Source organism: Nomascus leucogenys, chromosome 3, assembly GCF_006542625.1.
Source record: "Nomascus leucogenys isolate Asia chromosome 3, Asia_NLE_v1, whole genome shotgun sequence".
NCBI classification, from domain to species: Eukaryota; Metazoa; Chordata; class Mammalia; order Primates; family Hylobatidae; genus Nomascus; species Nomascus leucogenys.
In genome coordinates, this window is record NC_044383.1 from 18,906,978 (window position 1) to 18,930,205 (window position 23,228).

Genomic DNA, 23,228 nt, shown 5'->3' on the forward strand with positions numbered 1-23,228 from the left:
TGCCACTATCACTCATTTGCTGTATCTCTGTCCCGAGGACTACTGCCCACGTGGGCATGTATGTAACAGCGTTGATCCTTTTGGTAAGTAAAATAACCCTCTCTGGACATGGTTTTGTGTTTTGTGATTGGTGTAATTAAGAGAGTACTATCCACATCATTCTTCTGTAATGTGTTCTCAAAGGAAACACTATCCTTAATATATAATTAATGGGGGTGAGAGTGGGAGAGATGGAGAATGTAACATAAGTATAGCTATGGAGCTAAATTCCGAGGATGTTTTTGTCCAGGATTTTATGATCTTCAGTAACAAACGTATCTCTTTCCGAACTTGGTATGAGTAATTGTCAGTAATAGGAAGTATGATGGAAAAGAAAGATCTCTATCTGTAGATGCTATTATTTCATATGACAAAGGATGAATGGAAAGGAAATATTCAAGGGGGGAGATGGAGGCTAGCAAAAGATAAGTAAAGTTGAGGTCCAAGTTTTGTCACTGTATAGGGAGGGCTCGTCTTGTGAAATGTTCTAAAAAAATAAAATAAAATAAAAAGAAAGCGTTTTAATATTGAGAGAACTTGTTGAGGCTTCTTTTCAGTGAAGTTCATTAAAACGTGTCACTCATCCCTCTGCCTGGGAAAGAGGTGGAGAAGGCCCACTCTGAGGATAGAGTTATTGCACTTAGGAGTTTTCAGACTTTGCAGTTATCATGGTGCCTTTGTTAATGAAGATGATACCTACCCAACTGCTCACACCTTGTCAAAGTCAGCACTAGAATTGGTACAGGAAGCAGAAGGCGATTAACTATGGTCCCTACGAATGTATGAAGTTAAGTCAAATGAACCAGGAAGCATAATGTATTCCTCAGCATTCTTGGACAGCCAGAGTTGAATTGGATTCAGTTTAGCTGAAGCAAGGGAGTTAAGATGTTCTGTTTTGTTGCAATCAGCTTTCAACAGCTTTATTGAGTTATAATTCATATGCTGTAAAATTCATCCATTTAAAGTCTACAGTTCAGTGTGTTTTAGTATGCAACTGATATGTTACATATATATTTTCATTGCCTCAAAAAGAAACCCTGTACCCTTTAGCTATTGCCTCCCCACCCCAACCTCTTCACCCCCATCTCTCAGCCTTAAGAAATCAAAATCTACTTTCTGCCTCTTAGATTTCCCTATTCTGGATATTTCATGTGAATGGAATTTATAATATGTGGTCTTTCGTTTATGGCTTCTTTCACTTAGCATGTTTTCAGGGTTCACCCATGTTGTAGCACGTGTCAGTACTTTATTCCTTGTTATGGCCAAATACTGTTTCACCGTATGGAAATTCCACAATTTGTTTCTGCTTACACCAGCTGATGGACATTTGGGATGTTTCCAACTTTTGGCTCTTATGAATAATGCCTCTATGCATATCCATATACAAGGTATTTTTTTTCCTTTTTTCATGTCAGATGGGTAATGTGCCAATGTCATAACAAGGTTCGAGGGTGGCACACTTCACACACATATGTATGAACACATCAAAAGAATCATCATATACAGGTTTTTATGTGGATATATGATATGTTCAGGGCTCTTCGGTATATACCTAGGAGTGGAATTTCTGAGTCATATAGTAACTCTATGTCTAACCTTCTGAAGGACTTCTAGATTATTTTACAAAGCAGTTACTCCATTTTACATTCCCACCAGCAGCATATTAAGGTCCCAGCTTCTCCACATCCTTGCTAACACTTGCTATTATCTGCCTTTTTTTTTTTTTTTTTTTGAGACGGAGTTTTGCTTTGTTGCCCAGGCTGGAGTGCAATAGCCTGATCTCGGCTCACTGCAACCTCTGCCTCCTGAGTTCAAATGATTCTCCTGCCTCAGCCTCCCAAGTAGATTGGATTACAGGCACGTGCCACCACACCTGGCTAATTTTGTACTTTTAGTAGAGATGGGGTTTCACCATGTTGGCCAGGCTGGTCTGGAACTCTTGACCTCAGGTGACCCTCCTGTCTCCACCTCCCAAAGTGCTGGGATTATAGGCGTGAGCCACCGCACCTGGCCTTATCTGACTTGTTTATTCTAGCCATCCTAGTGGGTGTGAAGCGGTATCTCACTGTGACTATACAGAGCTTTGGCTGGGACAGAGAGGGCTGACAAGCAGATCAGTGCTCAGGCAAGACAGGACACTGACTTCAACAGCTGCTGATGGTGACAGCTCCTTGTCTCTTATTCTTAACAGTCTTCTCTTCGTGATTCCAGGCACATCCCTTTTTAGGGGAGCAGGGAGCAGGGATGGAGAAGCCATGCCTTCTGCCCTGTCCCCTTACAAGCTCTGCTAAGAAGACTTTGTTCAGAACCAGCTGAGTATGCCTATTGCAGCAAAGGACACCTCCCTCAAAAATCAGATCCACGTACTAGTGGATACCTAGAATCCCTTTATTGAGGAAAAAATGTTTTATTCCACAAATAGGAATAAAAATGAAACATGTAGATTTCTGCTGGAGCTAACACTTTATTCTGAATGACTTCGGTGCTTCTATGGAATGTTTCTACTCAAAGAGACTCAAATCAGATATTTTTGGAATGAGCCACTGTTGCTCTTGAAAGAGATAAGATCTGTTGGGAGGAGAAGGCAGGAAGGCAAGGGGAAGCCAGGTAAGCTGAAGTTTAATGAAAGCATGCTGGATAATGACTTATCAGCAGATTCCCTCACGAGGGAACAAGAGAATTAACAGTATCAGAGAGAGTTCTGGATACAGGAAAGGCAATCATCATTGGGATATCCATATCTTAGTGGAGGCAGATAAGGAAATCTGGGAGATTAGTTAAGTGTGGCTTTGAGGTTGGACATTCCAGAATTTGACTCCCAGCTCTTCTACTCACTAAATATGTTACTTTGGGAAGTTAGTGATTCCAAGTGCATTTCTCTGTCCCTGAGGTAGGCAGGGAATGCATACCTTATATGATTGCTTTGAGCAGGCCTATCCCTAGAGTAGATGGGGCCCTGGGCAAATTTTTTCTGTAGGGCTCCTGTTTATATAAACAATTTGAGTCACCCAAAGCAGTGTGTCAACAGATCAATCTGTTTCAATCATGGAAAAGAAATGCCACACCAGCCTGAGAAAGTGATTGCTTGCTAGGCTTGTCCCCTAGAATAGAGCCAACTCCAGGGCCCCAAGAAACCCATTGGCATGACTCCTGGGGCTCCTTGGGGCATCTGGCCAACCTCTTGCACAGTATAGGAGAGATGCAGAGAATCACTAGAGAGATCTGTGAAGAGGAGGCTCAGAGTCCCCATCCAGACAGCACTGCTGGCCCCAGCGATCCCAGGTACCAGAGCGCACTTAGACATTTTTGAGGAAGGAATGGGGTTAGGGCAGGGGCCCTGCTTGCCTGTGTCTAAGGGCAGTATTGATTATGAGGACTAAATGAGAACCTGGCTGGGCATGGTGGTGTGGGCCTATAGTACCAGCTACTTGAGAGGCTGAGGCAGGAGGATCACTTAGGCCTAGGAGTTCAAGACCAGCCTGGGCAAACTTGCAAGACCCTATCTCAATTTTAAAAATTGTAAAAAAAGATAAAAATAAAGAATGAGAACGTGCATATCAAAGTGTTTGGTATAGTGGCACACAAAAGCAGCCACTAAATGTTAATTTCAGTAAATGATAATAGAGTTGCAATATAGTCAGCATTAGTCATTTTTGACAGTCTCTATGGAGGCTGAATTAAAAAATAAGAAAAATTGTTTATTATTGTTAAAAATAATTTCTATTGTTTGCCTTCCATGCTGTGAAACAATAGAGGCCCAGAACTATAGATGCTGCACAGGACGTGGGATTCCCAGGAAGCCACTGTGTGCTCAGAGCATCCTGTTTAGGACAGGTGCTTAGAGGAAGTGCGCCCTCCTGCAGCCATGCATGTTCCTGTGCTACGAAGCCCCAGAGCGTTCAGGAGCAGCTCCTGGCAGGGTGCTTGGGAATATTTTGCAAAGGCCTCCTGCAGCTGCCAGAAAGATCTCAAGATGCTGCAGCTTCCTGTTGTTGTCTGGTGCTCAATCCCTGCTTTGAGTTGTGCTGGACTCCATGATTTTCCAAGTGTCTCCATGCATATCTGTCCTTTGTCATGCTCCAAACAACCCTTGGATGTTGCAAGGGAAGAAATTGTTTTCCCCACTTAACAACAGCAATGAATTAGCAAGAAGATGGGAAAAGTGGGCAAAACAAATATATCAGTGAATATACAAAATAGCTTCTGCAAAAATATATCAGTGAACATATATCAGTGAAATAGATCAGTAAACCTACAAAACAGCCTCTGCAGCTTCTGACTGTAGATGTAGTACTGTTCTTGAAGAATGGCTGTCATTCATTGAGGGCCTACTGTGTCTCAAACATTGTGATAAGTGTCTTTTTTTGTTTGGTTTTGTTTTTGAGACAGGGTCTCCCTCTGTCTCTGAGGCTGGAGTGCAGTGGTGAGAACAGGGCTCACTGCAGCCTTCACCTCTTGAGCTCAAGTGATCTTCTTGCCTCAGCCTCCCATGTAGCTGGAACCACAGGCACATGCTACCATGCCTGGCTAATTCTTTGATATTTTTTAGAGACAGGGTCTCACTTTGTTGCCCAGGCTGGTTTCAAACTCCTGACCTCCAACAGTCCTCTTGCTTTGGCTTCCCAAAGTGTTGAGATTACAGGCGCAAGCCACCACACCTCGCCTGTGCCAAGTGTTTTATGATTTTTCCATGTTTGATATTCTCAATAACTCAACAAAGCAGGAATTACTTTTATTTCATTTTACAGAGAAGGAAACTGGGGCATATGCAGTTAAGAGACCTGCCAAAGGTCACAAAAGTACTAGATTTCGGCCCAGGTCTGCCTGACACCCAGGTGTGTGGTCTCAACTATGATGTCACTCTGCCTCAGCCTGAGGAGCATAAGAGTGGGTCATTCATGAGGTACGCTGAACACTGGCACACCTAAAGTTTGTAAATAATACTGCTAATTACGTACTTCAGCAGCTCAAATTTGAAGACTCCCATAAAGTAAATCGCTGTTGCCAGGAAAATTAGCAAAGATTTCCTTCCTCTAGCTCATAAATACAAGCTGTCTGTAGGAATGTTCCCTTTCTCTCCTGTAGGAAATTAGAGTGAACTTTTTACTGTGTTTCCTTCTGTCCTTGGGAGCTTTTGGGTCTTGTACAAGTGGAAGAACATATTTAGGGCAATTACCTTCTTGACAAACAAACAAGAGACTGGCACTATTATCAAAAGCCCCAAGGATATCTGGAGAGGATTCAGTGATTATGCTGTCAGCTGAGTCCAAATCCCAAAGCAGAATGTTCTGGACTAGAGAACAGGGACCAAAGTAGACTTGGCAGTCCCCTCCCTGGAAAAGCAGTTCATATCCCAGAAGAGAGAAAGGTGGTTCATGTCTGATTCAGGCACTTGCTGAGACCTTTCTGTTAGGTGCAGCACACCAGGGGTTGTCTTCACTCGGAATGGTCTCCCAAGACCCAGATACTCAGAGTGTCACGTAAGTGAGAGAACCTCTTGGGTACATTATTGTTTCTTAAAGCAATACCAACCTGTTTGCAAACTAAGCAGAACATGTAACACTATATAATATTTTTCTTTTAGTGTGCCCTTCTTACCCTATTCACTAATCTGCAACCCCAGACCGGTACGTCAGAGGGCTAGGGGAAGCGTCTTGGGTATAGTAGGCCATAGGCCACAAATGGCTTTGTTGTCAAAAAGACAGCATATTCTTCAAGACACTGTGGAGCTTTTCTATAGCATCTTCCTGGTGACATTGAGAGGCTGTGTCAGGCAAAGGGTTTTAATTCTCTGCAAACCCTGAAACTCAGGTGTGAAGGCCCTCTATTACATTTGAGAGAAGTGTTTGAGCTAGCCATGAAAAATATATTCTGGGAAAGTTGGTAAGAAGAACCAGCATGTGGTTCCTGCCCTCAGACCCGCTCTCCTGACTGACGGCTTTGACTAGGCTGCTTTGAGAGGCAAAGTAGTGACAGGCATCTGCTGCTGGCAAGGAGACGCACTGCATTGTGGCCTCCTGTTCCTCCAGCATGCTGGGTCCCCAGGGCCACATCCAGTTTGTTGATGGGATATGGTTCCCCGCAAACAGCAGTCTTTAACTTTTGTTCTCCTGAGGATGGAGATGATAGGTGGTGGCCAGTTACTTCTACATCTTGCAAGGGCATGAACGGAGAGGGATTTGAGGTTTCAGCTATTTGGGAAAGCATTAGATAGTTTGCATTTTTTTTTTTTATTTATAGTTACCAATAACCCCTGTTCAATTCCCTAGGCTTCTCATTCCATTAGTTTAATCATATTTCCCAGAATCATATGTTTCAAGCTCTTGATGGTTAAGCCTTTCTATCGCGTCCCACTCTTAACCCCCAAACACCCGCATCAGTCTTCTTTGTCACAGATGTTTGAAGGACGCTTTCATGTTGGGCCTCTCTTTGTACGTGCAATTCTGCTGCCTGGCACCCTCTCCCCGGTTCCTCTGAGGCCCAGCAGGGTGCAGGTTAAGCTTTTCCTCCTCTGGGGAAGCCTGATCTTACCTCTTGCCTCGTCCTCCTCTGTGTTTTCATAGCATCCTCTGCACATCTTTGTTCGAGTCGCCTGTTTATAAGCTTCTCCCTTTTCATACACTGAGGTCATTTCTGAAGGCAAGGAGAGAGCTGTGCTCTTATTTTTATTCCATTATAGTACCTGGCGTGGAAAAAAAGCTGTGAGTGATGAGTAAATGAATGAGTGAATGTTCGCAGAAATCAAATACTATGTTCGAAGAATACAATTCGTCATTAAATTGTCCCGCTGCCTTCAAGTAGCTGAGGCCAGGAGAAGCTGCAAAGCAAACTGGTTGCAAAGTCAGGGCTATGGGGTCAGACCTCGCTGCCAAGTTCAAAGTCCAGCTCTGCTCTTTGCAGTTCTGTGACCTGGGCAAGTTACTTAATATATCCGAGCCTTCGTTTTCTCGTATATAAAATGTGGATAATACTACCCACATTGCAGCGGTATTATGAGCCCTAAGAGAAAATACATATTTTAGAAATGCTAGCATTTAGTTGGAGCTCAATAAATACTTCCCCCCCTTCTTCTCACCCAAATGTGTGAGAAGCTGAATAATTGTCTAGATAAATACAATTAGTTTTCAAAGGAAAGAAATATCACTGAAGGGAAAGAGAAAGTAGGATTTGCCATTTGAGCTGGAAAATAGATATAATTTACCCAAAATACGAGTAAAAGGAAAATAGCCCAATGATCTGAGAGTGAAAGAAAAAGGTAGAAGTAAGACATTTTTCACCTAGTTCCACTGGCTGAATCTACTTGGTCCAGCTTTTTTTGTTTTATTGATGGTTGCTTTTTGTTTTGTTTCTTTATTTTATTTTTACTCCTAGGAATGTGGGCAAGTAACTATTTTCACATGAAATGTTCCCATATAAATTACTTCCTTGAGTAACTAAATGTGCTGCAATGCCCCATTCATTTTAATTAAATGTACTTAAAAACTAATCTTATTTAAAGTCAGAGGGTAAAGCAGTCTGTTTAAGTTTATTGTTTGACATTGTTTTAATCCAGGCTTTAAACAAATTTGAATCTTACTAAGAGTGGCTTACTTTCAAAGAAATCCCTGATTTCCCATCCTTTGATCCTAATCATTCTGGGGCGTGACCCAGTGCTGATGATTATGGATGGACTCCTGCTAACTTGGCAAATTAGCCATGGACCTGTGACGGCCGTGGGTACAAGACAACGCTGCTAACAGAAAGGGAATATGGATTGTGTGGAGGCTGGGCACAGTGGCTCATGCCTGTAATCCCAGCACTTTGGGAGGCCGAGATGGGTAAATCACGAGGTCAGGAGTTCGAGACCAGCCTGGCCAACATAGTGAAACCCCGTCTCTACTAAAAATACAAAAATTAGCCAGGCATGGTGGTAGGCACCTGTAGTCCCAGCTACTCGGGAGGCTGAAGCTGGAGAATTGCTTGAACCTGGGAGGCAGAGGTTGCGGTGAGCTGAGATAGCACCTACTGCACTCCGGCCTGGACAACAGAGTGAGACTTTGTCTCAAAAAAAAAAAAAAAAAAAAAAAAAGAGGGGGGATACGGATTGTGTGTTACTCACTGGGGCGGACAGGTGGCCAGCACAGGCTTGATTTGTCTATGGGCTACAAGACGAAGGCTACTGGTAAAAACGTAATACAAGGTGAATAGGTGGTCAACAGATGGGTGATTCTGTCCCTGGGGTGGAAGATGAAGGCTGCCAACAGGAAGGCAGCATAGTCTGTGTGCTGTTTGTTAGGGTGTGTAGAGGTAGCCAGCAGGAAGATTCCTTTCTCAATCTCAGAAAGCAGCACACCCAGAATACACCAGAGAAAACCTTTGCAGAATCAGGATTTAAGTATGTCAGGATTTTAGATAGACTATATGGCATGCACGAGGATTGTAGATATTTCTCAAAGGTAGAAATGAACCTTTGATATCAACACCTTTATTTATTTATTTATTTATTTATTTATTTATTTATTTATTTAATTTGACAGAGTCTTGCTCTGTCACCCAGGCTGGAGCACACTGGCATGATCTTGACTCACTGCAGCCTCTGCCTCCCAGGTTCCAGCGATTCTCTGTGCCTCAGCCTTCTGGGTAGCTAGGATTACAGGCACGCACCACCATGCCTGGCTAATATTTTTGTATTTTTAGTAGAGATGGGGTTTCACCATGTTGGCCAAAGCTGGTCTTGAACTCCTGACCTCAAATGACCTGCCCGCCTCAGCCTCCCAAAGCACTGGGATTGTAGGTGTGAGCCACTGCGCCCGGCCAACACCTTATATTTATAGGAAATAAGAGACTGAGGTCCAGAGAAGTAAATGACTTTCCTAAGGTCTATGGTATAGAGGGTAGTGTTAGATTAAGACCCTAGCTCTCCTCTCTCCCTGTTTAATATTACATGAGAAGACCAAAGGATTATTCATTTTTTTTTTTTTAAGTTTAGCTGGAGATTCAGCTCAGGTGAAAGTTTCCTGTGGAGTCTCTCCAGACCTCTCCTCTTTTGGGCTCTGTTGTGTACCACACAAATGCCCATCCAAGCACCTCTATGCTTGGCTATTTATATCTGTTTGTTTGCATGTCTCCCTACCAGGTAGTAAGTGCCTTAGTGGCAGGACGGTTTTTTCGTGGTTTCTTCAGACTATAACACAGTGCTTGGTAAATAAAGGTACTTCATACATTTTAAAATTGAGATGTAATGTGGTACACCATAAAATTCATCAATTTAACATGTACAATCCTTTGCATTTTAGTAGAACCACAAAGTTGTGCAACCATCCCACTATCTAATTCCAGAGCATTTTTATCAGCCCAGAAAGAAACCCTGTGCCCGCTGGAAAACATCCCCGATTACTCACATTCCTCAGCTGCTGGCAACGACTTATCTCCTTTAGGTGTTTGTGGATTTTCCTATTCCAGACATTTCATCTGATTGGAATCATGTAACCTGTGGTTTTTGTGTCTAGCTTCTTTTACTTAGTATAATGTTTTTAAGACTCATTGAGGCGGTAGCATTTATCAATACCCTATTCCTTCTTATGGCTGAATAGTATCCCATTGTAGGGATATATCACATTTTCTTTATCTTTTTGTCAGCCGATGGTCATTTGTGTTGTTCCTACTTTCTGGCTATTATGAATAATGCTGCTATGAACACTTGTTACACGTTTTTGTGTGAACATGTTTTCAGTCCCCTGGGGTATATACCTAGGAGTGGAAATCCTGGGTCATACGATAATTCTCTGTTTAACTTCTTGAGAAACTGTCAAACTGTTTTCTACAGTGGCTATACTATTTTACATTCCCACCACTTAATACAATTTCAAATTAAATTAAAGCTATTCCCTCAAAGTGAAATAACCAGTTTTCCCATATGTACAAAAATCCTATATGTGCATTCATGTCTATTTACATCCTATATCTTAATCTTCAAAACTGCTTATATCTTTACAACATAAAGGTCTGCAAACATTATATAAAGAAAGGTAGGGCCTTTACTTTGAGAAATCATTTAGCTGGCTTTTAAATTCACTTTCCGTAAGTGCCTTACTGTGGCCCCTCAAGTTTTGTTTGTTTGCTGTTTAGAAGTCTTTCCTTGTCCAAGTTCTGTGGCCATAGATAACAACCAAAATTAATCAGAGGACATCAGAGACATTATGACTCACAGAGCCCAGAAAAATTTAGCTCACAAAGGTTTGTCTGCAGCCTAAGTGGAGAGGGAGAATTCTCATGACACAGAGTAGGATCTCCTGGGATAAAGATGAGCTGGGGAAGAAAAGTCAAATAGCTAGGGCCACAGCCAGCACTCAGCCAGCTCCCTTTCTGTCCATCACGACCCGGATCATTTTGTAAGGTCATTTTTGACATCACTAGAATATTCTGGGGTGTTTAATATTTGCTGTCCTTGTGGGACAATTCCCAGTTCTGTTTCATATCGGTCTTTTCCCTGAAGTGCTATCATGTGATTCTAGTGTGTAGCTGGTTATGTTCTGTTATCTTTTCCTTGGGCTCTTGTCCCTAAAGGGCACAGACTCTATCTTCACTTGGTAGCCAGTGGCATTATAGGGGCAGTGGCTACTTAATAACTGCCTAGGCTGGGCACGGTGGCTCATGCCTGTAATCTCAGTACTTTGGGAGGCCGAGGCGGGCGGATTACCTGAGGTCAGGAGTTCAAGACCAGTCTGGCCAACATGGTGAAACCTTGTCTCTGCTAAAAATACAAAAAAATGAGCTGGGCATGGTGGTATGCACCTGTAATCCCAACTACTTGGTAGGCTGAGGCACGAGAATTGCTTGAATCCAGGAGGCAGGGGTTGCAGTGAGCCGAGATCATGCCACTGCACTCCAGCCTGGGTGACAGAGTGAGACCCTGTCTCAAAAATAAATAAATAAATATTAATTAATTAATTTAAAAAACTGTCTAATCTTTGAGGTCGTCAATTGGTCCAGTATTATCCATGATGGGAATACGAAGTGAAGTTAATTGTTTAGTAATACTTCAGCTGAACTTGATTTAACGTAGATCGTGGTTCAGTTGGTCAATTTTAAGAGTTTAAAGAAGATGCAAACAGGATCCAACACATTTCCTGGTTAACTTCTACATCTACATACCAAGAGTGATCCAGTTCATTTTCTATATGTTGCAGCAGCTGGTGAAAAGATGTTGAGCCCAGCCAACCTTCTGTAACTCTTCCTGTAGTTGTGAAGACCACATTAGACTTGAAGCTCTCCTTATCTCTCTTGCTGAGCGGCAAGCATTCCTTCCTTTGAATCTTCATACCATTTGGTCGGTATCTCTGATTCCAGTCCCTTTCTGCCTTGTTTTATAGTTATTTAGGTCCTTGTGCTATTTGCTCTACTTAGATGGAAGGTTGTTGAGGGCTTAGTTTAGGTATCTTTGATCTCTATACCACTTTTGGCTCCTTGAAGGTGATGCTTTGCATATTACAGATGCTCAGTAAATCAACATTCATTTGTTTCTCTTCATTTCTTCCTTTGATTTTTGCCCACCTAGTTCTCAATTGTGGATGCTATGGCTGAATGCTCATCTTGTGACTTAGTTGCTTTTTTTTCTGCATGCAAATTTAATGGCCAATGAAGCATATTGGTAAATGCTCAGTGCTCTTAGTATATGTTATTCAGGAAAAGGAAATATTGTGTAATCCAGATCCAAAACCAAGAAAAATTTAAGTTCTAAATATTTTCCTTCCTGTCCACCCTCTAATCTCCTCCAAATCCCAACAAATCCAATACATATGCGGAGTGTTTTCATCTTGCTAGAGATAGTGAGAGAAAGGAAGGGAAGAGACCTACCTTCTGTATCTCTTTCGAATGTACAGCCAACTTGGCATATGGCATATAGTACTAGCACAATCTTTGGTTGAATTGTAGCAATATGCAGCTGTTTAAAATTGTAAAAAGAGAGCCCATGTAATATATGTGTAAATGTTATAAAATGACTCATTTTTATAGAGCTTGGTAAATGTCATAAGTCACATCCTTCTGCCTAAAACATAAACACAGGCCAAAAAGACGTTTTGGGGGCATATTTATTTATGAGGCAGTTGGTAGTTCTGACCTCTGCTACCAGAGTTAATCTAAGTTGTCTCCTTTACATATTTTAAAGGAAGAAGTACTTTGGCGTAGTATGTGTGCATACAAGTTCCATTGTGTTTGTATAATAAGATGATTCAGTTAATGATTGATTTTCTTGAGAAAAAAATATATTCTGTCTGATGAACATGCTTGGTCTTTTCAGGATATTGTTCTGTTTAGAATCTGTCTCTGTTATCTTTAGATGAAAGTGATCAGTGACTCAAGATAAAATTTTTTTTAGCATAAAAATATGGATCCTAGATTCTCTTTTGTTTAGAACTCCCTGCCAAAAAAAAAGAGACTCTGCAAGGAAAACTTAAAAGCAAGTAATTTATTTGGAAGGTGATCCTAGGAATCACTGGTAGAGGAGTGAAGCTAATAAAAGGTGCAATATCCAGCCAGTTACTAGTGTAGGCAGCAATTCTCAATCCATTGGGAAGTCTAAGAGGTACTGTGGGATGTGCTGCAGAGATATCCCAGCCAAGAGGTGAGGAAGCTGGGGTATTTGTCTACCACCTCCCCATCACCATTGTTTGACAGCTGCTTTCAGGTACATTAACTCACGCATTTTCATGCTTCTAGTAATCACATCTAACTTGTAGAGGCGAGTGCCACGGAGGTATGGGTAGGGCACTGACAGATTCCATTGCAAATGATCCCAACTGAGGTATTATTTTGGTAAAAATTCCCTCTCCATTCTAATGAAGGATCTTTTGTTTCTGAAGAACAGAAATCCACTTATACTTTTCAATAACCCAATCAAAATAGGTAGAGAGATGGGGGATAGGAACCCAGGAAATGCTGGACAGCCGGGCCTCAAGAAGTACAGAATTCCAGGCTGCTCCAGGACCAGCAGTTTAGTTTGTGGGGAGGTCCTATTCTCTTCCCGCCCGTCTGGCTTCCTCTGACACTCTGTCCCTTGGGACTTTGGTCTACACATGGTTCTGTGATGCCTGCACCTGGCCTGGCCTAACTTTATCTTTTAATGTGGATATCCATCACTGACTGGGACTTTTATATGTTTCTCTAACTTCAGATTCTTAGGAGTAAAAATCTAGTTGGCCCAGTTCATCTTTTTCAAAACTGAATAAGAAGCTGTTGGCCAGCTGATGTATGGGCCTCTCTCTGATCCAGCGTCTACTAACAATCTAGTCATCCATAGGCAAGGGGAGGAGTCATACAGCTCAGTGCCTACTCACAAGATGGGTAGAGCAGGGACAGACGAGCAGTGAATGCGACAAGGTCCCTCAAGAAAGATCATTACACCTAGGCAATGATTCCATATTGAACAAAAATCTTGTCCTGAGAATTCCATGGCATTTTCATGAATATACAGGTTAAATAACTGGAAATATGAAATAAAACCCCATGTAATTATCCTTAGAACCAATGTGTGTGTGTGTGTGTGTGTGTGTATATATATATATACATATACATATATATACATATATATACACATACATATATACATATATCTATTTGCTGAAATATATTATATACATATATATATACACACACACATATATATATATATATTTTTTTTTTTTTTTTTTGAGATGGAGTCTCACTCTGTCACCCAGGCTGGAGTGCTGTGGTGTGATCTCAGCTCACTGCAAGCTCCACCTCCCGGGTTCACGCCATTCTCCTGCCTCAGCCTCCCAAGTAGCTGGGACTACAGATGCCTGCCTCCACGCCCAGCTAATTTTTTGTATTTTTAGTAGAGATGGGGTTTCACTGTGTTAACAGGATGGTCTCGATCTCCTGACCTTGTGATCTGACCGCCTCGGCCTCCCAAAGTGCTGGGATTACAGATGTGAGCCACTGTACCTGGCCAGAACCATGGTATTTTTAAAAAATTATTTATTCATCAGTCTGTCTGAAAGAAACATGCTGTAGAAATCTTAGATGTTAATGAATTAGAAACAATTTTGATTATTGCACTAAGAATCTGGATATAGGCTAGGGTCAGTGACTCACACCTGTAATCCCAGCACTTTGGGAGGCTGAAGCAGGAGGACTGCTTGAGCCCAGAAGTTTAAATCTAGCCTGGGCAATGTAGAGAGACCCCCTCTCTACAAAAAAATTAAAAATTAGCTGGATATAATGGTGCATGTCTGTGGTCCCAGCTACTCAGGAGGCTGGGGTGGAAGGATCACTTGAGCCCAGTAGTTTGAGGTTGCAGTGAGCCATGATTTTGCCACTGGACTCCAGCCTGTGTGACAGAGTGAGACACTGTCTCAAAAAAAAAAAAAAAAAAAAAAGAATCTGGATATAATCAGTAAAAAGTTAAAGCTATGTCATCTCCCTTTTCTTAAAAAATCCTGAAGATGTATTTGCCTTATGATACCGTTTGCCTTACCAAGTGCAAGAAACAGGAACTGGGGTATAAACACAGTGATGAGATTTTATATAATCTCTAAGCAAAGTGAAGTGATTGGGTGATGTGATCTGAGGTTGCTTCTGTGAGATGCTTAGATGAAGAATCTTGTACAGTCTGGCGCCAGTCATTACCTCCCTACTGTGTACACGAGGACAATAGCACTCTCATAGTTCTCTCCTACTTACCTCCGATTTTTGTTAGTTGTAATGTTGTTTTCACATTTTCCTTTGCTCAAAACATTTCCATATTCCTCTCTAACCATAATCGGGTAATTGTGTCATTTTCCTATTTAACTGAATTCACTGGTCACTACTGGCACTTTCAGTAGTGTTTGCATTCCTGAGTTTATTTTAATTCATCTCTTAATTGGCTGGGTGTTGTTTTCCAGCAGTTTTCCCAAGGAGGGTTCACGGTGTTGTGCTTCCTGAACACCTTTCTGTTTGTGGTGGTTTGCCCATTGCCCTTATCTCTGAACAACGTTTTGGCAGGTGTAAGTTTCTTGGTTCTTTTGGCAGGTTCTTGGACCATTTTGGCAGGTGTAAGTTTCTTTCTTTCCCTCAAGACATCCAGGTATTGCTTCATCATCTTCTAAGTATCAGTGTTGCTGTTGAGAAGTCTGAGGCTAACCTGAGTTTTTCTCTTTTTGTGAGCCGTAGGGTTTTTCTGCCTGGACATATGGAGAATGATATCTTTTGGAGTTCTAAGGCTTATTCTAGGACTTGGAGTCAGCATTCTGTATCAAATTTTGCCGAAATATATTATATCTATACTCTTTAAATTTGTGAATTCAGCTGTCTCTTCATTTCAGAGGTATTCTTGTATATTTAATCTTTGAATACATCTGCTTCTTAGGTTCTTTACTTCTAGGATATACATTTAAAAAAATCTTCTGCCAGGCGCGGTGGCTCACGCTTGTAATTCCAGCACTTTGGGAGGCCGAGGCGGGCGGATCACAAGGTCAGGAGATCGAGACCACGGTGAAACCCCGTCTCTACTAAAAATACAAAAAAATTAGCCGGGTGTAGTGGCGGGCGCCTGTAGTCCCAGCTACTCGGAGAGGCTGAGGCAGGAGAATGGCGTGAACCCGGGAGGCGGAGCTTGCAGTGAGCCGAGATTGCGCCACTGCACTCCAGCCTGGGCGACAGAGCGAGACTCCGTCTCAAAAAAAAAAAAAAAAAAAAAAATCTTCCTTCATCTTGCACATCTATTGTTTTCTCTCTTTGTTTGAGGCTCTTTCTTCGCATTCATTGAAATCACTTCAAAGTTTTCACTGTGCTAGGAATTAGGTATTTTATCAGTGTTTGTTTTGTTCTTTGATATTTCCATTCTTACTGTTGAAATTATCTTTGTCCTTGGCTTTTATTTCTTAATTTCTCTAACCTTTTTCGTCTAATCCTGTTGTGTCATCATCTCATCTGTGAGCTCTTTTTTATTTCATGCAGTAATTCAGCACTCTGCCTCTGTGCTCACTCTCCTTAACTCTAGTTTCCATAGAGCAGCAGAGGATCCCATGGAGCTGACGATCAGATCATGCTGCTTTCTCTGCTCAAATCCTGCAGTGGCACTGGGTGCAGTGGGCTCACATCTGTAATCCCACCACTTTTGGAAGCCAAGGCTGGAGGATCACTTGAGGCCAGGAGTTCGAGACCAGCCTGCGCAATAGCAAGACCCTGTCACTATGAAAAAAAATTAAATATTAAAAATCAGCCGGGTATGGTGGTGCACACCTGTAGTCCCAGCTACTTGGGAGGCTGAGGTGGGAGGGCCACTTGGGCCTTGGAGGTTGAGGCTGCAGTGAGCTACGATCATGCCAGTGCACTCTGGCATGGGTGACAGAGCGAGACCCTGTCTCAAAACAAAACAAAACAAAACAAAACAACTTAGGGAAAAAGCCAAGGCCCTTTACAATTACCTGCAGGCCCTCACCCCTCCATGTCACTAACTTCATGCATCCTGCTGTCTGCTTCCTGATCTCACCAGTCTCCCCACTGCCTTGAACATACCAGTTGGGCTCCCGTCTCAGGACGTTTGCACTTATTGCTCACTCTGTCTGGGGTGGTTTTTCCTCAGAATCTACATGGCTTATTCTCTTCCCTTCTTCAGGTACTTACTCACATAGCACCTCCTCAGAGAGGTCTTCCTCTACTACTCTACTTAAAACCACAGCTTCTCCCCCAACAGTCTCTGTCCCCGGCCTTGCTTTTCTCCATAGTACTTACCGCTTTCTAATATATAATCATACATATTTATATATATGTATACGTTACTCATGTATTTTATTATGTCAACTTCAACCTTCCCAACTAGGACATAGCTTTTTCATGGCAAGGATTTTTGTCTGTTTCCTTTGCTGTGATATCCCAACACCTAGAACAGTTCCTGACACTTAGTAAACACTTGATAAATATGTGTTGCATGAATGAATAGGCTGAAGATAACAACCATGTCTTCCTGGGAAGATTTTCTAACATCGAAATCCACCCTTTTTTTTTTTTTTGGTTGGCTTCACAGTGACTTTCTCATTTGGCAGCAGAGGTCATATAACAAAATATCAGGAGGGGGTCTAAATTCTTTAAGATGTTACAGGTTAAATCCCCCAGCTTTGATATTATTAAAAGGCTCCTTATACCTTCAAATGCTTTTGAAAACTTGAATTTTACAGTTTTCAAGCTTATCCTATTTTATTGTGAATTGATGAGGCAGTGAGAAATGAAATAACAATAGTTATTACCCTTAACTGCATTCCTTCTTAGTGCTAGGTACTTTCTTTTGGGATAGAACACCTGTTATTCTCACCCAGCACAGGATACATAATTTTCAGGCCCAGTGCAAAAAGGAAAAGGTGGGACCCCTTGTTTAAAATGCAGGAGAAAGTGCCATTAGTGGTACTAAAATATAAAGCTTTTTTCTTTATTCCCCAGATTCTCTCAACTCAGTAGTTTTTATTTTCTATTTAATGTCATCCTAAATAAAGTAAAATTAAATTTTTAAATTATTAATGTGAATTTTACCTTTTATTGTGCAATGCCAATTTTAAGTGCAAATATAACAACTTTTAACTCAATGGAATCACTGAAATTACACAATTTGTATTGCACGGGTCATAGATGTTATGTACTTTATTCTTTTTAGAACGGTAGAAATACACAATACACAAATCTGACTCAACTTTTTGTTGTTGTTGTTGTTGTTGTTTGTTTTGAGATGGTGTCTTGCTCTGTCATCCAGGCTGGAGTGCAGTGGCACGATCTCGGCTCGCTGCAGCCTCCGCCTCCTGGGTTTAAGCGATTCTCCTGCCCCAGCCTTCCAAGTAGCTGGGACTACAGGTACCCGTCACCATGCCCGGCTAATTTTTGTATTTTTAGTAGAGACGAGGTTTCGCCATGTTGGCCAGGCTGGTCTTGAACTCCTGGCCTCAGATGATCCTCCCACCTCGGCCTCTCAAAGTGCTGGGATTATAGGTGTGAGCCACCATGCCCGACCCTCAACTGTTTTTATTTCACTTCTTGATATGTGCACGTTTTACCAATGTTCTCTACCTTTGATTTATTGATGAATGAGGAAGGGCTAAAAGGAAGACAGCGCTAGTTGCCCTGTCTTTCCCTTTCCTTCTGTGTCATCATTTTTGGTGTGAGTGGTTGGCTAATACAGGGAACTAACATGGATAGGAAGGAATATAATAAGATTCCTTGGTTGTTTGTATTTCCTAGAACATTATTGCCGTCTCTGCGCATTAAGCATCCTGGTTTAAATGGAATGTGACTCAGTTATGGATATAACACACCTTGTCCTCACTTTGAGTCTCCCTGAATTCCTACACATCGTGACTGCACTGGAATCCTGTGCTCACGGGGTGTTGCAAACACTCTGTGTGCATGGGCAGCAGGAATAGCAAACACACAAACTGCACGCATCTCATCTGTTCACATGTGTGCTCCACTGTCCCATCAGACTTCACTTATAAAACACAAGTTCAAAGACTAAATTATTATAAATGTCAGTATAGCAATAGCAAAGCACTAAACCAAACAGAGACATCTTCTGAGCATAGGACCCTATGCAACGCTGCAGGGTACATGCCATGAAGCTGCCCCTGTCCTCACCACAACCTCACAAGTGGAACGTCTCATACCGTTCACAGCTGAGACTGCTGAAACCCAGAGAGAGAAAACAATGTGCCCGGGGTCACTCAGCATGTGGTGGAGCTAGAATTCAAACCCAGCCTGTGTTTAATCAGGCTGCCTGTGTGGCCAGTGTGGCATGATAGAATCACCACTGGGTAGGCGGCAGGATCTGAGGGGTTTTGACCCATTTCTAAGTAATTGTGTAACCATGGACACGTCTGCATTAGGACTTCTGCTTTTATCTTAATTAATGCCTATTTATGAATACAAGTTATAGATTTCCACAAACCAGGGTATGGGTTGCATGGTCTCTTCTCTGTACTAAGAACTAGAGAAACTTGCTGAGACGTGTTAGATGACAAAGCTGCCATTCCTGTGCTAGCACATGCAGTAATGGTTGTGTGTGTTGCATGTTTTACTTGGCTAGTTCCTCTGATGATGACTGACAAATCCAGGAGTATGAGAGAGAGGTTATTTTCTGGGACTGTTCCAGGGCATAATTAGGAGAATTTATTATAAGGCCAGATGAGGTAGGGGAACAAACGTAGGCCTTGTAAACCTTGCAAAATAATTTTTTAGATTTTAACTTGCTGTCTACATAAACCACAGAAATGTCATTCCTTAAGAATGGTTAGACAGGGTAGATGATTACACTGCACTTTTGAAGTCTTGCTATGTGGCTCTGGGTACATCATCTTCCCCTGTGCAGCCAACGGTGAGTGCCACAGGCCAAGGTTATGATGCTATTCACCTGACAGGTCCTTCCATATGAAGTCCAAGAACCGATGAAGGATAAGGTATCTGGAAAAAGGATTGCTTTACATAGGCAAGGCAAAGGGCAGCATCATTGCTATCAGGCCAGGCCTTTTAGAAATGCCTGTTGATGTACACTGAATGCACCTTGCCTTCAGAAATGCTTGTGTGTGTGAGTGTGTGTGTGTGTGTGTGTGTGTGTGTGTGTGTGTGTATAGGCAGGGCATGGGATGGGAGGCTCTTTAACAACCTGTGCGGAAGGGAAGGCCCAGTAACCCAAAGAGAGGACCCATGGCTTTGGCCTCTTACCAACCTCTTTTCTCACATATAAAGTATAATAATATGTACTTCATCCAGTTGTTATGAGGACAAGATGAGGTGATACATGTAGAGACTAGAATGGTGGCTGACACATACTGGGCTCTAATGGTGACCAAAGTAGCTGTGAGGGTAGGTTATAAAGGGGACTTTGTAAAATGACTGCCTGATGAAGTTCCTCTTTGGCTTACTTTCTCTCCAAAGTAATTATTGGTTTGTATCTTGGCAAATACTTTGAAGCAATTACTAAATTTATTTTTATCTAAGAGACTGAATCTACTCTTAATTTATTTGAGTCAGATTTTGAAATCAGTCTATTTGGTTATGAAAAGGGATATTTATTTATTCATCAAATATTGCATTCCTACTTTGTGCCTTTGTGTATTACTATATGAATACAGTACAAATACAATAACATGTGACCCCTTCCCTCAGAGAGCCCACAATCTTTTGCAAAAATAGATATGTCCATCCTTCATTACAACATAGTCAACTTCAGAGCACTTGGTGGTGGTAAGTACCAGAAAGAGGGGAGTGTTGTCAGGGAAGGCATTGCAATTCTACCTGATAGAAAGCAACGATTTTTCTATCCTAATAACTGGATTTCTATCTAGAAAATATTACAATAAAAGAGAAAGCTGGTAGCAAACTGTTTTTAAAAATTGCCTTTTCCCAAATAATTCAGAGAACTATTTTTGTACTTGTGTACTCATGAGTCTGAAGTTAGGCTAAAATCTCTGAAACGCTTTACTAGCCCAAGATCCTTAGAATTCTAGTAATAGCTTTTGCTGCTCTTGTAGGAAAATGATTTATTTTTTGTTCACGCTGTCATTTATATCCTTACTGATTTGTTTATAGGGAGCTTTAAATATACCATAGTAATTTTCTCAATTTTTCTTGAGGTGCAACCTATTGCTTGGGTCCAAACTCAGAATTGGCTTTTGAAAAAGACCATGGAGAAGTTTGGATACAACCATAAAATAGTTCTACTTTAAGAACTCAAAGAAAAGAACTTTGCTGGGCATTGATTCTATGAGATTCATATGGAAAAAATCTTGAGAATTGTCTGTTGAGGACATGAGAGTGAGTAGGATCAAGAGGGATCAGATATTTAGGAATTTGTCCTAGACTGTAGGAAACTTTGGAATCACCACTTCTAATAAATTCTCCTTAAGATTGCAGTGAATGTCCAGCTGATTGTTATCTTGGCCAACAGAGAGTATAAGGATTGTTTTTCAGATCTGATGGCACGGTATATAGCTGTTTGTAAATCTCAGTCTATCTTCGTGCTTTGCAAGCCAGCTTATTAGCGAGGGGTCCTTAGACACTAGGGAAGCTGGCTGCCACTCAGGCCTCCTTCCCAGAGAATCTGAGTTATCAGTCAGACCTGAGGTGGGGACCAGGTGTCTGCATTTGGAGCACCCCTTGCATTTCTATCCCTGGTGATCTGCAAACCACCACACTCTTTTTTTTTTTTTTTTTTTTTTTTAAAGAGACAGAATCTCACTCTGTCACCCTGGCTGGAATGCAGTGGTGCAATTTTGGCTCACTGCAACCTCTGCCTCCTGGGTTCAAGCGATTCTCCTGCCTCAGCCTCCCAAGTATTTGAGATTACAGGTGCACGCCACCACGTCTGGCTAGTTTTTGTATTTTTAGAAGAGATGGGGTTTCACCATGTTGGCCAGGCTGGTCTCAAACTCGCGACCTCAAGTGATCCACCTGCCTCAACCTCCCAAAGTGCTGGGATTACAGGTATGCACCACCGCACCGAGCCTTGCAAACCACACTCTTATCAGCCTAGTGTGAATGAAACCCTCCTTGCCTTCAGAGAGCTTACAACCTAGTTGTGAACTTGAAGCCGTGACAATAGAAGGGATAAGCCAATCCCAGACGGCTTGTCCTTCTTAAAATACTGTGTGTGAGACATGTATGGCTATCTTTTTATTCTGTTGACCTAGGAAATGTTTAAATAAATGAATAGACACTTCCTATGCGTCTATTCCATGTCAAGCTGTCTACTAAACACCAGAAATGCACACACCAATGCAATCCAAATGGAGGGAGGAGGCAATATGGTTGGAAAGAGATCATGCTGTACCTTGAAATGCAGTCAGAGCCTTTGAACTCCATTTAGAAAGAAATAGGTAGCTTAGGTTTGAGACTTTAACCACAACATTTCTAAGGTCCATTCTTTAGAGTGGCCTTGAGGGCCCTCTGTCACCTGTCACCCAGCCTCATCTTGAGCCTCTCCCTGCTCCCCACCAGTAGTGAACTACTGGATGCCTTCTTGCCCTATTACCTCCACTTGGAATGACTTTCCCTCTTTCTGCACTTGACCAGTCATTACCTACCTCCTTACTCTTCCTGGAAGCACCTCCTGACTCCCCAGGTTGGACTCAGCACTGCCCTGCACCCCGTGCCTACTCCTATCTTAATACCTTCCTCATTTCATTGAGAATATTTGTGTGCTTGTATCTCCTCTGCTAGATGGTGAGCACCTCCTGGGCAGTGGTTTCTCTCTTCTTGCTTTTGTACACCCAGCCCAGAACCTGGCACGCAGCAGGTGTCCCATAAATCTCTGAGATGAGACTAATTGATGCCAACACTAAGTAGAAAGCAAATAGGAACTCATTCTCCGGGTTTCTTTCAGCTGAATTCTGCTAGAAAGGATTCTGAGCTTGCTTTTTGCTAAAGAGTCCAGTGGGGGCTGGGTGCAATGGCTCATGCCTGTAATCCCAGCACTTTGAGAGGCCAAGGCTGGTGGATCACCTGAGGTCAGGAGTTTGAAACCAGTCTGGCCAATATGGCGAAACCCCGTCTCTACTAAAGATACAAAAATTAGCCAGGCATGGTGGCGCACCTGCAATCCCAGCTACTCAGGAGGCTGAAGCAGGAGAATCGCTTGAAACCCAGGAGGCAGAGGTTGCAGTGAGCTGAGATTGTGCCACTGCACTCCAGCCTGGGTGGCAGGTGAGACTCCGTCTCAAAACAACAACAACAAAATGAGTCCAGTGGTGTTGGGGGGTAGAAACTGGATGCCTGATGTTCCAGCCCCACAGAGGGATCCTAAAATTCCTGCACTACAGGTGCACGTACAGTAAGTGACCCATGGCTCTGTAGAGGAGAATAAGCAATGAGGAAGTGGGCTCTGCCGGGCTGCTTGTTTCTAGTTGTAACATTTCCCTCCTAATTGGCATCGCTACTGAAATGATGTATGCTTGAATTTTTGCCAAGAGTGGCTGTATGCTAACAAGCTTTTCTCTCCAACAAAATGGTTTCTGTCCTTTGGTCACTTGTGGACAACCCTTGCTTTATGTTGTAAGTGAATGAGAAGGAGGCAATGGGTCAGTCTGATAGGGCAAAAAACAACAAATAAAACCATGGGTTGGTGTCCATATTATGAAGACTTACATCATCTGAGTGGAATGAGATTGAGATAAGTTCTTTGGAAATCATCCCAAGATATAAGAATAAAAAGTTCTTTCTTATGAACTATA

At 42.1% G+C, this 23,228-nt stretch overlaps 1 protein-coding gene and 1 pseudogene across 3 annotated transcripts in view; one reads left to right on the top strand and one right to left on the bottom strand.

Moving 5' to 3' along the window:
• ABLIM1 (actin binding LIM protein 1) overlaps nt 1-23,228 on the top strand; it is a 334,526-nt gene that overhangs the window by 111,906 nt on the left and 199,392 nt on the right. The gene's annotated exons all lie outside the window — the stretch shown is intronic.
• On the bottom strand, nt 1,449-1,559 carry LOC115834595 (annotated as a pseudogene).